This window comes from Euprymna scolopes, chromosome 14 (genome assembly GCF_053919585.1).
Source record: "Euprymna scolopes isolate OS-2025 chromosome 14, ASM5391958v1, whole genome shotgun sequence".
Lineage (NCBI taxonomy): Eukaryota > Metazoa > Mollusca > Cephalopoda > Sepiida > Sepiolidae > Euprymna > Euprymna scolopes.
The window spans coordinates 121,298,331-121,304,330 of record NC_136495.1 but is presented as its reverse complement, the minus strand read 5'-3'; positions in this window follow the sequence as shown (position 1 = coordinate 121,304,330).

The window sequence follows — 6,000 nt, the reverse complement described above, 5'->3', positions numbered from 1 at the left end:
AAAGAACAGCAAACAAAGAACAACAATCATGTCATGAGAGGACAGTGCTCCTGTTAAAATATGAAGAAATTGCCATTTCCTACTTAAATAATAATATCAAATATAAAATAAATATAAAATGAAAATATGTAAATATAAATAATATAAAATTAATGTTATAATATATCATAATATATAATATTTTATACAAAATTAAATATATACATATATGATATATAATAAGATAAAACGTTTGTTATTAAAATGCATTACATTAGAATTAGAAAATAAAAAGATTCTTTTAAAGAGTCCCTGGGGAGTTTTAAAAATAGAACAGGAAAGTGTTCTTTTTCTTGGAGACTCTGGAAGGTTCCAAAGTTGAGATGTTCCATTTTTGGAAATTCTAGAAAGTTCCACTCCACATGACTATAAATAGACGCTAATAGCTGTTATTAAATCAGCTCTGAGAAGGAACGCTAGGTTGAGGCAACCTTACAACTATTTGTTACTTCAGCCAATTTCCTGGGATAAAATCCGGTCGTAAGGAATTTCCTGAAACAAGCCTATTGCAAAATCCCTCACAAAATAAACGAGCACTTGGTAAATATTGATTTGCTTATCTTATATTCTGACCAAAGTAAAAAATATATTTTCTCAAACTCTATTATTATTCCGCGACAAAAGCTGGTAACAAAGAATTTGGATTACCTCCCTTTTTTTTGTAAATATTTGTTTCCATTCGTTTATCTGTTCAATAAATTCACTTTTTCTGGCTTAAACTCTTTCTTTTAGTATTTTTTTTTCAATATATGTTGTGTGTCTACCCCTAGACATTTGTCTTGCTAGAAGAAGAAGAAGAAGAAGAAGAAGAAGAAGAAGAACAACAACAACAACAACAACAACAACAGCCAGAATGAAAAGAAAAAATATGTAAGCAGGAATAAAAAGAAGAAATAGATAAAAGAATAACAAGAACAGCTTCCGGAAGAAGAAGAAGAAGAAGAAGAAGAAGAAGAAGAAGAAGAATTTATGTTTGTGCTCACGTAATGTATTCCAAAAGTATTCAATTGTGTCTCGTGTCTTGAAAAGTTCCACATAACCGTTGTAATGTTGGTACGAATGATAGATACATTGGCATCACTCTCATGCGAAAAAGTAACTCCATGTCTTACTTATCCGGATAAAAACATAGATAAGCAAAGGAACCATTCTCAAGACATAACGCTTTTCTTCTTGGAAAGAGTTAACGAATTCTGTTGGAATGTATTCAAAAATATTTGTGAAATGTACTCAAAAATATTTGTGAAATGTATTCAAAATATTTGTGAAATGTACTCAAAAATATTTGTGAAATGTATTCAAAATATTTGTGAAATCTATTCAAAAAATATTTCTGAGATGTATTCAAAAATGTTTGTAAAATGTATTAAAAATATTTGTGAAATGTATCCCAAAAATATTTGTGAAATGTATTCTGAAATGCATTTTAAAATATTTGTTAAATGTATTAAAACATATTTTGGAAATATATTAAAAAATATTTGTGAAATGTATCCAAAAAATATGGGGATCCATAGCCTGTCATTTATATATATATATATATATATATATATATATATATATATATATATATATATATATATATATATATATATATATTTAGTAATACAAAATATAGCAGACTGTAACTGTAGAAGAAAAAATAAATGTCTCCTACAAGGCTCATGTAAAATTAAAAATGTAATCTATAGCTGCGCAGTATCAAAACCCCCAAATCTACATGAATCTATTAACAGCCATAACTCAACTACCAGATTAAATAATGACACCAACTTAAACCAATCTACCGATCAATTATAAATCGACCCACCATATAATAATCCAACACCAGACCTAACGGAAAATAATCACAATAAGCAAGAGGCAATATATTTTGACTCCACATCTGGCCTGATAAAACATAGAATTTCAACGCACAAATATTCTTTTAAAAATAACTCTCTGTCAAACCAAACTACTCTATCCAACTATATTTGGCAACTCAAAAATAGCAATATTTCTTTCAAGTTGAAATGGCGAGTAATTGAATCTTGCAAACCATATAAACCAGGAGATAAATTCTGCGCACTATGTACAAAAGAGACCCTAAACATTTTAAAATATGAAGACATAAAAAATGCAACCACCCTATTAAATTCGAGATAGGAACTAATCTTCACATGCAGTCATAAACGTTGGTTTAAATTTAATAAATATAAACCACCTTAAATCATTAAAAATTACTTATTAGTAAAATAGGTTACAATTTTTTTTATTATTCTGTAATAAATGAGGTTAACTAAATTATCCCCCTTACATCCTTTAATTAAAGAAAATATGACTAATTATCCCTCTTGCATTATTCAATTATACAAATAACATTAACCTACAATTTCTTTCGAATTATAAACCGTGGCGTCTTTAAATCAAAAGTATGCTAACGGAAATAAATTATTGCACGGGCATTCTTCTTAAAATTTATCATTTCATAAGCTGAAAAGCTATAGCAAACATCTATATGAGTACTTCAACCATAGTTCCTGATTTCAAAAGGCGAAAAATTAAAAGGTAAATATTTGTACCTATATTTTTATGTATATATCTGTATATCTATGTATATATGTGTCTATTTTTTCATATATATGCATGTATATATTTGTGTATGTATGTATGTATGTATAATATAGTACTTAAACCAAATTTATATTTTACTCTATTTTATTTCTATCTCTAACCCATATTAATTTTCTTATCAAGTTTAAATCCATACCTTTATTTCAATTTTTTCCAGATACATCTGCCTTACTTTTAATGCTAGGTTTATTTATGATGTCTTTTACATATAATAAAAACCCTTCACAATATTTGCTGACGAGGAAACCTTGTTTGTTAAAAAACTATATGTAATAATTATTGTCCGTAACTTGATGTCTACCACAATAAAAACACTGTTTTCCGAAACGATCGTACAAATAATTGATTTTGTTGTTGTTCCTTCTTATGAAACGGATTTTTAATTTAATTATAATTTGATTTTTAAATTATCAATCACATTACTAAATATTAAATTAGCTCTAGGATATTTACCTATCGAGCTTATTATATATCTAAATTACAACGAGCACTTTTTCTTTGCTGTATTTTAATTAAACTAGTAATTTCACTATTACATTAAAATACACTTTGCTCTTTAGACTATTGTTCTAATCTTATTTAAATTATATATATATATATATATATATATATATATATATATATGTGTGTGTGTGTGTGTGTATACTAGTGAAGGGTACCCGACTTTGCCCAGTCATAAAATACGCTTAAATATGATATTTTAATTTGTCCAGATTTCATACATATAATTATAGAGTCGTGATTTCAAAAGTAAAAAGGAAGGTATTTGTGTGCCATCAGCTAGAATCGAAACCGAAAGCAAAACTGTAGCATTCAAAGTTGGTGACGTTACCACCGTACCAACGTGACACGCATATGAACTGTTTTAAATTAAAAATAAATGTTAATGATGAATGAATGTACAAAATATATGAGGATTTTTTTTCAATTTTGACCCATTTTTGGCCCCTAAAAAGCTATTTTAACCGGCTAAAGATCCATAAAAAAACAGTCGGTAAAACAATCCAATCATTTGAGACCCCTAGCGCTACTCTGCAACTTTTAATTTTAGATGTGATAGAATTTGAAAATATGGAGACAGACAGACAGACAGACAGACTGACATATAGCTTTTTATATATTAGACTAGCGAGGGGGGGGGAGAGGAACGGCTTTGCTCGGACGTAAAATACGCTTAAATATGATATTTTAATTTGTCCAGATTTCGTATATATTATTATAGAGTCGTGATTTAAAAAGTAAAAAAAAATGTATTTGAATGCCATCAGCTTGAATCGAAACTGTAGCATTCAAAACTAGTGACACACAAAATGTATACCGATTTTCGCAATTTTGGCCCATTTTTGATCCTTTAAAAACAATTTTAACCGGCTAAAGACCCATAAAAGAACGGTCTGTAAAAAAATCCAATCATTTGAGGCTCCTAGCACCGCTCTACAACTTTTAGTTTCAGAGGAGATAGAGTTTGAAAATATGGAGACAGACAGACAGACAGACAGACATCTAGTCTTTTATATATTAGATTTGATTTAATTTTCTAGGCTGAAATACAATAGAAGTTTTTAGATTTCTTGTATAAAATTCAATGATTATTTCTCCTTAAGAAAGTGGATCAAGGCTAAACCAATATCGTCTGCGTCTATATTAGATAAACAGACGGGCAGAACGTTCACTTTGTATGTACGCATGTATGTGTATCTCAAAATTATAGTTCAAGCAGTGTTCAACGTCGAGCAATCTGTCTGAATAATAATGATTATTTTTTGCGATTTTTCAAAGAACAAAGTTTTACCTTTGATTTGCTGCAGTTAAGTTTCTCCATTTTCTGCAGACATAATGGTCGACAGCAGCAGACAAATGTCTGTTAGCAAGAACCAGAATTTATCTCTTTTTATCTAAGATGGCTGGGTTCCTTAACGAATAGCGAGGCCGTTCTTGTTATAAAAGCCATTGTTGAAGCGTTTGCCTTGATTGAATAAAAGCCCTCGCCATAAAACGTGAGCATTTACTGCTTAACGACACGAGAAACTAAAACATTGTTATTTTAAATAATTATTAACGGGACCCGTGGAAATTCCACAGTTGTGTCTTTCATCTGTTTTATATTCCTTTTGTGCTTGATAATATTTGCAATCTATGGATGTTCAGTGAAAATACAGATCACGCGATATTATTATATCACCGTTGTTTGAATTGAAAAATACTTATCGATGTACCCTGTTTAATGTAGTCCCATAATATCTGTGGTTATGGGAATCTCTCTCCAAAACCATTGTGGGAGTTTGTGACATATTTCTATTCTATGAATGTCCGACATAAAACACAGATCGTACAATATTATTATACTCTCTTTGCACAGAACAGATACTATACTTTTATCTTAGCTCAAAGGGTCAAGAAAATGTATTTTAGTTAGAATTTTGTGTTCACCACCACAGCAAAATCAAATTGAATTTTAAAAATTACTTTTTTGGAATTACATTTTCAGTAAGCAAACTATCCTATGCTATAAAAAGGGGTGAATGGTGATAACGTATGAATGGTGATTTTATTTTTATTTTTTACTCACAATCACCCTTAACAAGGCATATAACCACGTGGGTGTAATAGCTACTATTTGGGACTATGCCTAGGAAAGATTAACAAGATGTTGGTTTACATTACATTTAAACTTCTGTATATCAGTACAGTCAGGGAAGCAGGTAGCAGGAAGGCAATTCCAAAATCTTGCTGTTCAAGGGAAGAAACTGTTAGAGTAGAAAACTTTCTAGCATTTAGGGACCTCAGTGAAGGGGTGAGATTTTGTTGCTAAGTGGGTTTATCGGGGATATGTACGTCGAGGGGACATAAGTGCAATGAGTTCATCAGAGCATATTCCATTAAAATACTTGTAAAACAGGCACAGAGATGCAACATTGTGGCGATGGGACAGGGGTTGGAGCTTAGTCGACAATGTGGGCGCTATTGGATTGAATACTCTTTTTTGGAACCTATCCAAGAAAGGAAGAATAGCGGTAGACGCACCCGCCCAGATGTGGCAACAATAATCCATGCGTGGGTGAAGAGTGGCGTCGTAAAGGTACAGGATAAACATAAAATTTCCTTTGTAGTTAAAATGTATTCTCGACTAGATAGATTCATGTCATAACTGTTTATTTGCTGTATCTAATTTTTTTTTTTACCGTTTGTCAATTACTCCATAACAAAATTAACTTGTCAATAAATAGTTGAAATTCAAATGTCAGTTCCAGACTGGTGGAATCCTTAAATATTAAGTATCATGCACACTAATTTTTCATGTGAAGAACATGGCTAATGTTCACAAAGTGGAGGTACTTTGCAATATTT